Raw genomic sequence first — 12,800 nt, forward strand, 5'->3', positions numbered from 1 at the left:
TTGCGAAATCAAATACCACCCAGGTAAAGCGAATGTAGTAGCTGACGCTCTTAGTCGTAAAACTCATGTCAAAAGTATCCGTTGTTTCCAACTCGTCCACGATCTTCAAAATCACATGCGTAACGCTCAGTACACATCCGTTAATGAGGGTAACCTCTACAACGCGATGCAATGTGGTGCTGAAAATAGTCCCGTGTCCAAATCTGATGGCATTTTATACTATCTCAATCGCATCTGGATTCCCAACCGTGACGATCTTCGCAAATTCCTGATGAAGGAGGCCCATAACACGAAGTATTCTATTCACCCTGGTGCCGATAAGATGTACCATGATATGTATACATCCTATTGGTGGCCTGGAATGAAGAAGGATATAGCCACCTTCGTTTCAAAATGTCTCACATGTTCCAAAGTGAAAGCTGAACATCAACGTCCCTCTGGCTTACTCGAACAACCAAGAATTCCTATCTGGAAATGGGAGAGCGTTGCCATGGATTTTATCACTAAGCTTCCTCGCACTACTGCTGGTCATGACAGCATTTGGGTAATCGTTGATCGATTGACCAAATCAGCTCACTTCCTCCCCATTCGTGAAGATTTCAAGGTCGAGAAATTGGCTAAGGTATACATGAAGGAGATAATCTGTCATCATGGTACTCCCATTGACATCATTTCTGATCGTGATGCTCAATTTACGTCTCGTCTCTGGCAAACTTTTCAATCTGCTATGGGTACTAAACTCAACCTTGGCACCGCTTTCCATCCTCAGACTGACGGTCAAACCGAGCGTACTATCCAAACCCTAGAGGATATGCTTCGTTCATGCGTAATAGATTTTGGTGGCAACTGGGATTCACACTTGCCCTTGGTCGAATTCTCGTACAATAACAGTTATCACGCGAGTATTCAAATGGCACCTTTCGAAGCATTGTATGGTCGCAAGTGCCGTTCGCCTATTTCTTGGCACGAGATTGGTCAAGCCCAAATCACCGGTCCCGAGCTTATACAAGAGGCAACGGACAAGATTTTGCAGGTTCGAGACAACTTATTGAAAGCCAGGAGCCGACAAAAGAGTTACGCTGACAAAGGACGCAAACCTATGGAATTCGAGACAGGTGACTTCGTGCTTCTCAAGGTATCCCCTTGGAAGGGCGTGGTTCGATTTGGCAAGAAAGGGAAACTCGCACCTCGCTACGTTGGTCCTTTCAAAATTCTCGAGAGGATTGGCAAGGTTGCGTATAGACTGGACCTGCCCGAAGAACTCAGCAATGTACATCTGTCTTTCATGTGTCCAACTTAAAGAAATGTCTAGCTGACGAAGGACTCCATGTTCCTCTCGAAGACTTGCAAGTCAACGAAACGCTTCACTTTGTGGAAAAACCGGTCGAAATCATGGACCAAGGAACCAAGCAATTGAGGCGCAGTCGAATTCCTATTGTCAAAGTTCGATGGGAAGGAAAACGTGGCGCTGAATTTACTTGGGAGCTCGAAAGCGAAATGAAGTCTAAATATCCTCATCTTTTCCCTAAGTCTTCCTAAATTTCGGGACGAAATTCCCTAAAGGAGGGGAGACTGTAACGCCCAGCGTATTTGTACTTTCCATTTATAGCTTGTCTTACTCGTATTTCTAATTTTGGAAGCCTTGTATCACTGTACTCGTTCTTTCTTGTACTCGCTGTAAACTCGAGATTTTGATCATGAATGAAAAACTTGCATTTTCTTGTTACATACTATGCATACATCATAACACAATTAATCATGAGATCATTTGATACTTTTTTTTTGTGATGCTTACAAACATATGTTGAACTTGTAAATATGTAACATACGTACTTTATACTATGCACATGTTGATTTGATCTTAAACATACTCATTTGTACACTTATGCAACTTTTGGAACATGTTACATATACTTAAAATACCTAAATAAGTCCCAAAACCCGTAACATACAACCTTGGAACATGTTACAAATCAAGAAAACACAAAACAAAAACAAACGTGTTTCTGGCCAAGCTTTACGGACCGCAAAGCCTCCCCTTACGGTCCGTAAGGGTGTCTGGCGGGCAGAATATTTGAAATGGTCGCGGATTAGCACGAAATCCCAAGATTTCTTCTCCTCCAATGGCCTCTAATCCACCTCCAACCTCCTCCAATCAACCCTAACTCATTCCCCTATAAATACCCATCCTCTCCAAGCATTCTTACACTTTCACAACATCAAAATCTCTCTCAAACACTCTCAAGTTCTTGCAAACTTCAGAAATTCGGACAGATTCATACATCTTTACAAAAGTGAGCATAACTTGCTCATATCTTCACGAAATCACTTGATTCTTTTTCCTACTTGCTTGGATAATCATGGGGTTCGATTCCTAGACTTCTCCTTGGAGAAATCAGACCTGGAAATGCCCCAAAATAGTCCATAAACTTTCTGTTTGTTTTTATGTTCATCAAAAACTTGTTTAAGCCTATGCAACTTGTGTCAAACACATCTCATACCTATGTCCTAATGCTTACAACTTATCCCATGGTTGGTTAAGCTTAAAAACAAGGTTGAGACATTTAAGATCAGAGGATTAAACCTCATAAACTTGGTGTTTTGTCTAGGGTTTCAACCCACAAATCATGTCAAACATAGCCTTTGATACATGAGTGATTATGGAACAACTTGGGTTGTCCCAAACATACAATCCTCACGTGATTTGATGATTTCTATTAGTTAGTTTACTTTACCTACTTGTAATGACCTTAGTTCATGACCCTCCTTGGTTGTTTTTACATCAAGTGTAGTGGTGAACATCAAAGGGGTACCTAAACGGAAGCCTTGTCTTCCTACCCCATCCATGACACCTATGACTCGACTTGAGGTACCTAAATGAAGAATAAAATCTTCTACCTCTTACTTGAATACTTAAACATCCGAATCTAATAATATATATATTCTACAAACTAAATAATACCTATGTACACTCAAATCTTTGACATCATCTAAGGACCTAAACCTTGCTATGATTCTTATGGGTGTTCGACTCATGAAATCATTATAACCCTCGTGGTTACCAAGTGTCATGCAAGTGTCATACGGGAAGATGAGTATTTTGATATAATTTATAATACTTTCATGTCACTTTAATTCCGAATCTTCCGAATTCCCCAAACTCATACGCTTTGTTTCTTTGTGTAGAGGAACAAGGTGCTCCAACTAGCTAATTCAACCACCAACTTGCTCTCGGAACTTCAAGTCACGACTTGTAAACCGTGAGTATACTCGTATTCCCCTTTTTACTTTTACCACTTTTGGGGTGTAACATGTTTATCTATCAACAAAACTTACACATGAACTTTTTGCTTAAACACATGAACATTCCTATAACATGCTTGTATACGTGATGGCTTGATGCTTTAAACTTGGATTTATCTTATGTGTTGAATTTATCATTAACTTCGTACGAGCCAAACCGTGACATATGTAGCGCTATAGGATTAACGACCCGCCTCTTTATCTTCGGTTATGTCATGAGCATATTGCGTTTCCTTGGTTTGATATGTTAGACACATACCATGTTTAAATGTTTATCTTGAATCACATGCTTGCTATGAGGAATTGTTTAAAACTTATCTTTTGCTATGTATGTATCAAACTTGTATACTCGCCTTTGTTTTTGCATTGAATTATTTTAAACATGTTACAGGTTGATGATGACGATGCTATGAAATGTGTAGGACCGGTTTTGACACCGTTCGATTGCGTAACGAACACCGGTTTTGACACCGTTCGATTGCGTAACGAACGTTTCACGTGCGGAATCCGTGAACGAACGTGACCGAACACACGATAACGTACTTCTAATGTGATTCCATTGCTAACTTTGACGTGTACGGTACAAGAATCACGTGTTTACAACTTTCTCTCTCTACTTTCTCTCTCTAGAAAGTCTTCTCCAAGTCTCCTCTCTAAATCTCTTCTAAAAGTCTTCCAAAAGTCTAACTAAACTCATGACATATCTCCTATTTATATGGTCAAGGCAACTTAGTGAAAGTTCACACTAATTACAAGTTTGCCACCTTGCCATTTCTAACTAAATATGACAATATGCACATAATTTCTTCCGGCTTTTCACCACGGCTCGGATTGACGAAGGCGATAGACAAAATATGCATCAACAATCTCCCCCTTGGATATTGCCGTAGTCAATCTCGTAGTGAAACTCGTAACGACTTGTCTTTCTCTCTCTCTAAGACACGAACTAAGATGTAGTCGACAGACAACTGCACTAACAAACTCCCCCTTGGATGTTGACGGAATCTTTAGTGAGTGTCTTCAATCATTCACAGCACCTCAATCCAGTTCGATCTTCTTCAGGAACTCTGTCTGGAATCATTTCTTCTTCAGGAATTCCTTCCTGGAATCATATGCCTGGATCATTCTCTGGCTCTAACTTTCATCAGACTCCCCCTATCATCATGCTGGGATCTCTGTCTGGAAATCGTTATCACCATTGAAATCAACTCCTGGCTTTCTCTGTTTAAGCTCTCCTCTGGTTCTGATGTATCTCCTGGCTATTCGTAGCAACAGGATCAGAAACCTGCAAAACTCAACCATACTATTACAAACTAATACAATTTGCAATTCAACTTAATGAATCAGCAAATCATATAAGAAAAATTATGAAGATCAAACTGTAGGTTACCATTCAACTTATTCATCAAGTTAATGAACCAAATTTGCATTCCAAATCTTCACAATTTAACACTCTCTCTCAAACCACAAGTTCAACTTGTTTAGCACTTGAAATGTCAAATATCAGTTCTTCACATTCTGTTGTCGAAAATCTTTTTGTAGTTTTCAAATATCTAACAAACAAACAATATTTTTGGATTTTTGAATTTTGAACAATACAGAAATGAACACTATTTTTGAGAGATTGTGCAAGAGGATCATATCGGTTTTTTTTTAGACATATCACCAACACCGTTGATCTTAATTAATCAGCAAATGTTAAAAACAAATTTACTTCTGATTGTCAGTATTGTTGTCCACTTAAACCTCTACACAAATTTTCAATTGATTCAAGATACGTATTTAATGTATTAGCACTTAAACTTATTTGAGTGTCCCACCTCTTGAATATACTCCCGTATCCAGATCCCAATATTCTGATCTACAGGTAAGTATAACTACAAATGATATCTGTATATAAATTAGGGGAAAAATGCGAGAACTGAGGGATCTCAGGTCAGAACTTCCGTTCAGCAGAGAGATATCAGCTTCGACTTAGCAGTGGGTCCCCTTTAGAGGATCTTTTCAGCTACAACAACTGATCATCAATTTTATTGTCTAATCAGCTGAGGGCTTTATGCTATGTTTCAAGCATATGAAGAAAGTATTAGCCAGGGACTAGGTCAGAACCACCGTTCAGCAGAAGTCCCGGAATAATACCCCAGACATCAATTGAGTACAAGAACCTAGTATTCCAGAATAAGAAACCTTTCAAACGAGATTTCAGGGGTTACCTATATATCCAAGTAGTGTTCCCCACAAAATAAGTAAGTTTTGATTTTATGTTTATATCTCGAATACAATTTACTAACTGTGTGAAGCCTACTGACACATCATTAGTAAGACTTGTTTAAAACCAATTTTGTCTTTACAAATCTCTAGCATGCTGTGATAGTCCACCGATGTACTATCATCTCCTCTTTTTGCAACAAAACTCATTTTCATTTTTTAATTTTTTTAAATTTTTCAAAATTTTCTTACTCCCCCTAAAATCAAAATATGTTTCAATTTTGATTTTCTGAGGAAAAATTGAAAACAAACTATACAAAAATTTGACAACATTATATGAATTACCTCAATTCACCATTCTTGTGCAAAAACAATCAGAACTCCCCCTCACAACAAACTATTTTCCCATTGTGATTTCAAAACACTTAAGTTTGTTTCAATCAAAATGGTTTTTCCGGAAAAATTAGTTTGTGTTCCAACCATTTGTAGATTCGGGGTTATCTCATCATCTTGTTTTCTTCAAACCTTTTAAAGATTTATTATTTCCAGTTTGATCATAAACCATCAGTAGAAAATCAAGTACAAATTAATGTCCCTGATTTACCACGTACGAGGCGAAAAATCACCAAAGTGAAATTTCTCAAGAAATGTGCCGATTCATGATCCACGATACCATCTTGGGATCTCCGGCAAGTCAGGTTTTTCATTTAAACAATTTCACCCAAGCCTGACTGCCCTTGGGTGATTTTGAATTCTTGCTTAACAATGGTGGAAAGTTTTTCTCATCCATTGTTAAACTAGAATTCTCAACTTTTACCTCAACCAATGGCTCCTCTGGTTTTACCATACCAGAATCATTGCCTGCAGGTGGCTTGTCCGACTTTGATCTGTCAGATTCATCGCCGACCCTTTTCTTCTTCTTCTTTTCCTGTTCTGTCCTCAGATTTGTATCTGATGAATTCGTCTTGCTTGTTTTTGCAACTGAAGGAGTCGATTCATCAGAACTTTTATTCTGTTTGTCTCGTGAACCCGAGGACAAAATCTTCTCGAGATATTCTCTCGCTTTCTTCCTCTTCTTCCTCAGTCGGTCTTTCTGCCCCTGAGAAAGTTTAACTTTCGTCTCTAGAACTTTCGGTTGTTGAACTTTTGGTTCTCGAACTTTTAGTTCTTCGGGCTTGACCTTGACTGGAATTCTTTCCACTTTCTGAGACATAACCCTTGATCTTCCCATTGATCTCCTCGGGCAATCTCGGGCAATGTGACCTTTGATATTGCAGTTATAGCACCTCCTGGTCTCATATCTCCAGTACTGGCAATTAACAGCAATGTGTCCATGATAGCCGCAGCTGTAACACATTCTGTTATCGTACCAGTTATCACCGTTGTACCAAACACTCAAGTCGTAACACTGTTTGGCCTGGTGATATTCCTTCCTCAACTTTGATGGATTTGACGTTTTAGCACTGTGGTCTGACCTGCACCACTTATTACCAACATTTTTTGAGTTTTCATTTTTTATTTTTTGTAAATTTTGTTTTTGATTGGATGATAGATCCGATGAACTTTTATTATCTTTTTGTTTCTGTTCTGCTTTCTTCTTCAAAGGCTTCTGCTTAGAACATTCACCTTTTTCGGTCGATTGCAAAACAGTTTTCTGAGATTTTTCTTTCAAATTTAAAAACGATTTTTGTTTTTCTTTTTTAATATTTTCATCATCGGATGCATCATCACAATCTTCAACTTTGACTGTCAAAGTTTGTGACACAGTCACTTATTGGAACTGAATTGATCGGTTTTGGACAAGGAATATTCAACTTGTCAGATTTAGTCGCAAAACTGATCAATTTCTTTTCAAGTCCATCAATCTTGATCCTTGAACTCTTAGCTTCGTCTTCAAGCTTAGATATTATTTCAAGATGAGACTTGATTGAATTTTTATTTTCATTTTTCAAGTTTTCAAGAACAGATTTTTCATTTTCCAAAACATTTATCTGTTCTTGAAGTTTCACTTCATTAGCTTTCAGATTTTTGTTCTCCAATTTTATCCAGAAATCTTCATTTTCTGATGATTTATGTTTGCTTTCAAAAACCTTTTCATTTTCTTTCAAACCTTTGTTCTCTAATGTCAAACTGTTCACACTACCCAACAGTTTGGCATTTTCGACTTTCATCTTCTCACAAATACCCTGTAAGTCTAGAATCTGTTTTTCATCAGCTTTCTTCTTATTGTTCAACTTCTTGATCTCCAATGCTAAACTTTCTGCATCCTTCACAAGTTTGGCATTGACTGTCTTGAAGTTGTGACAATTTGAGCATACTGATGCAGACCTTGACAATTCATTCTTTACAGATTCTTTGACTTTTACAGCTTTTTCTTTCCTTTTCTCATCCTTGATCACCATCTGTTCATCAATCCTTTTAATGAGTGGAGTAATTGTCAGTTGAGAAAATTCTCTAGAACTTTTCAAGCTCAAGACATAATCTTCCCATTCTTCTTTCGGTAATGCACTGATAAATTTTTCAACCCACTCTTCTGGTTCTTTTGTAATATCTAAATCAGACATTGAACTAACAAGATGTTTGTATCTCTTAATGACACTCTTTGTACTTTCTCCTGGAAACATTGAAAACGAATCAAATTCTCTCTCTAATTCCCTTATTTTATCCATTTTTTCCTGAGTCATATTAAACACATTGAAACCCATGATTTCTTAACTCGGTTTTTCAAACTGCCAAATACGCGATCCAACCGATGTTCGAATACGCGATCCAAAGAATTTGTCTAAAAAAGCGATCCAAAACAATCTGAATAAGCGGTTCAACGTGTTAACTTTTGAGCGGACCAAACGTTGTCTATGAGCGGTTCATAATGTCATAAACGCGGTTCACATATAGACTTTTGAGCGGTCCCGACGTGTTACTAAGAGCGGCAAATGATTTGAACTTTGGGTTAGTGGGTTGGTTGTATGGGCGGTGAAAAAAAATCTGCGATTGGGCCAACAAGTGAATGGGGCGGTGGGTTTGATTGAAAAAAAATGGGGCGGTGGGCTTATGTTTGGGCGGTGCAACAGAACGGTGGATTAATAAAGCATATGGGCTTATATTGACTAATGTGGGCGGTGATGTTTTGATAACAAGGCCGATAGTGGGGGACAAATGTAAGTGGATTGATGGATGGTTTTTATGAGATAACCGACAACCCCTGAGCTTCACATGTGCACCTCTTTGAACCGACACCAATGATTGGCCCACTACATAAAATGATTGGCTGAATTAATTTGTCAAAACAACAACTTAATTGTTTGCTGACAATGATGACAAAAGAGCGATTCAACTGACACTTGGAGCGGTTCCCAACTCTGTCTAATTTTAGACGTATGAGCGGTTCCACACCTGAAATTATGAGCGGTTCCAGATGTTCGTATAGGCGGTTCCAACAGATCTGAACATATGACGCAAAATCGGACCGAAAATTCGCGATTACTCCTAAACGGCTCGGAATTTCGAGCTGAAACTTGGTAGGGTTGTAGATCGGGTCTATACGCACAACATATCCAAAAATCAGACGAAACGGACCGTATTTACCTGTTCAATTTGACGTATTTCAGTACAGAACGAGTAAAAGGTGAAGAAATAGGAGAAATCATATCTGAATCGGCTCAAATCTGCTGAAATCAGTACGAAAACAACGTGTTTGATCAAGCAATCGAGCTCCTAGCTCTGATACCACTTGTAGGACCGGTTTTGACACCGTTCGATTGCGTAACGAACGTTTCACGTGCGGAATCCGTGAACGAACGTGACCGAACACACGATAACGTACTTCTAATGTGATTCCATTGCTAACTTTGACGTGTACGGTACAAGAATCACGTGTTTACAACTTTCTCTCTCTACTTTCTCTCTCTAGAAAGTCTTCTCCAAGTCTCCTCTCTAAATCTCTTCTAAAAGTCTTCCAAAAGTCTAACTAAACTCATGACATATCTCCTATTTATATGGTCAAGGCAACTTAGTGAAAGTTCACACTAATTACAAGTTTGCCACCTTGCCATTTCTAACTAAATATGACAATATGCACATAATTTCTTCCGGCTTTTCACCACGGCTCGGATTGACGAAGGCGATAGACAAAATATGCATCAACAAAATGAAGTAGCGTTGATGCCTAGATACACATATAGACGTTTAGGTTTAATATGTTGTATCAATTTTGTTATGTTGACATGTTATTTTGTTAAACTTGTTGTATTTGAATTTCTTGTAATGTTGATAATTTATCTTATGAAATGAAGTCGGATTATTTAAATACTTGTCACAATTATTAGTGTTATGATGTCTCGAGCAATCTTCACACTTCGTCTCATCCCGATGTTTCCGCCATTGGTTGGGGTGTGACAATTTATCCGACGGTTGAGAGCATGAACGTATGGGAAGACGATGTGGTAACTGAAGAGAAAGCAACTGAAGTTAGTGTTGAGGAAAAGATTGCTGACAAGAAAAAGAGTGACAAGAAAAAGGATACTGAAAAGACGTCATCTGGTAAGAAGAAAGGTGTCAGTTATAACAAGTGTCCACCCCCGCTGGAAAATGGATATTTACCTCGTTATCCAAACGATGAAAGAGTCAAAAAGGCCACAAATTTACAGTGGGAGTCAGAATCGTCAGTAAATCTTCCAGAAAATATTGATGTTGTATTTACATCATCTGACACTGATCAACAGTCTCAATTGATGAAGAAAGTCGTGGATCACGTGTTAGAAAGTGATGATGTTGAAGAGTCAAAGTCTGGGTCATGCACACAGAGTCAAACAGAAAAACAGGGCAAATTTGTTTATGATAGAAAGTTTCTGTTATCAAAATCTAATTTGGATGATGGATTGTTTAAAGTGGCTTACACTTTGAATGATTCTGACAAATTATATTCTGATGATGAATTTCCAATAAGAGGTGTCAAAACTGAATTGATAAACAAGGTTTTCAAACTCACAGAAATCAATATTTCTGAAATAAAAGACTTATGTCTTAATGAAAAACCTAAAAAATACACCTCAAGAGTACAACAAAGATTAAACAAGAAAAAGAATTACAGTTCTGGTTCAGGTTTCCAAAAGAAATCAAACCATAACGGTAATTTCAAAAAGAAAGGTTTAGGTTTTACTCCTACAGAAAAATGAAAAATATGTTCGTGATTTTAAATCCAAAATGTCATTTGTTTCAGGTACATCAACTGATGAAGAAGAAAAGACAAACTTCTGGAAAGAATCAAACAGTGAGTTTCTGACGAAGAAGCAAGTTGAGTTGAAGAAGATAGCTAAGCAGAAGAGAGACTCGAGAACCTGTTTCAAGTGCAACAATGTTGGACATATTGCCAAAGATTGTTCTAATGCGATACAATCAAAACAGGGAGTATCTCGTAAACTCAAAGAACAAGTGGTTGAGTTTGAGCCACCAATTGATCGAACCAAACTGTTTAAAAATTCTATTTTTGAAATAGGTGAGAGTTCGAACAAGTTTTACAAGAAGAAAGCCAAATCTGACAACCAGAAATGGGTTGTTAAGAAGGTTGGTGAAAGCTCTAGCAATGATTCTGATGGATCAAAATCAGAGGAGCTATCTTCAGGCGATGAAACTGATTCCACAAAATCAGTTGAGCCACAAGTTGTTTCAAAATGTGAAACTGATGTAAAAGTTGAAAAATCAGTTCCGATTGTTAATAATGAGGAGTTTCCATTACTTCGGGCTGAGAATTATAAAAAGAAAATTGGTAAAATTGAAATTTCTAACCAATTTTATCATGATGAACAGGAATTTGATGCTGAGAAGGTCTTTAACCCCAAGGTAAAACACATCTTTGGCAAGATGATTGATCGAAAAGTCAAAGGGGTTAAAGAATTTTATGAAAAGAAAACAAAGATAGAAAAGGTTGAACCATCCCTGGTTTGTGACTGGGATGGTACATATTATGAACAATAAGTCTCAGGACTTGCCGGAGCTCCCAGGTTGGTAAGCTTGGAGCATGAATCAGCATCTTTCTTGAATTTTATTCGGTAACGTCAATCATACAATCGGTAAAGAGGTTTGTTTATGTTTGTTGGTTATAATTACAAGTGGTTAGATGTTTTGATTGCATATGGTAAATCAAGGACATTAAGTTGTACTTGTATTTTCCTACTTTTGGTTGGAAGACAAGATGATGAACCACATCCCCGAACATTTGTTTGATAAATCTACAAGTGGTAAAATCAATCAAACTTATTTTCCGGAAAAACCATTTTGATTAAAACAAACTTAAGTGTTTTGAAATCTAAATGGGAAAATAGTTTGTTGATAGGGGGAGTTCTGATTGTTTATGCCTAGTGAATGGCGATTTGAGGTGATTTGATATCGGTTGTCATGTTTCTGTACAGTTTGTTTTCAATTTTCGTTAATGTGTTTGCATTTTAGGGGGAGTAAGAAAATTTCAGAAAATCCAAAAACATTAGAAAATTTGAAAAAGCCAAAAACATGATAAAACTGAAAAATGAGTTTTTGTCGCATAAAAGAGGAAATGATAGTACATCAGTGGACTATCACAACATGCTAAAGAATTGGAAAGTCAAAATGTGATAAACGATCTTACTGCGGATGTGTCAGTAGATTTTCGCACATTTAGTAAATTGAAACGAGATATAAACCTAAATCAAACTTGCTTGATTTGTGGGTAACTATTCTTGAATATATGGGTAACCCCCGAAATCTTGTTTGAAAGATCCCGTATTCTGAGATACTAGGTCTTTATACTCAGTGATATCTGGGGTATTATCCCGAGACTTCTGCTGTATGGAAGTACTGACCTAGTCCCCGGATAATGCTTTTCGCAAAATGCTTGAAAAAGCGCCGCCCTCAGCAAATCGATGAAACAATAAAATTGATAGTCATTGCTGTTGTAAAAAAGATCATCTAAAGGGGACCCACCAAAAGTCGAGCCGTCATCTCTCTGCTGAACGGAAGTTCTGACCTGTGCTCTCACGGTTTCGCATCTACCCCTTTACAGATATCATCTGTGGTATACTCACCTGTAAGACTGAATATTTGGGATCTGGATACAGGAGTATATTCAAGTGGAGTGATACACAATTAAGTTTAAGTCTCTAAAACATTAATATCGTATCTCAAATCAATTGAAGTCTGTGTGAAAATTTAAGTGGACAAACATACTGACAATCTAGGTAAATTGTTTAGAACTGAGAATGTTTAAAGCTTAACGGTGTTGGTGATATGTCTCATATTCTGATATGATCCTCTTGCAC

Source organism: Helianthus annuus, chromosome 16 (assembly GCF_002127325.2).
Source record: "Helianthus annuus cultivar XRQ/B chromosome 16, HanXRQr2.0-SUNRISE, whole genome shotgun sequence".
In the NCBI taxonomy this organism is placed as follows: Eukaryota; Viridiplantae; Streptophyta; class Magnoliopsida; order Asterales; family Asteraceae; genus Helianthus; species Helianthus annuus.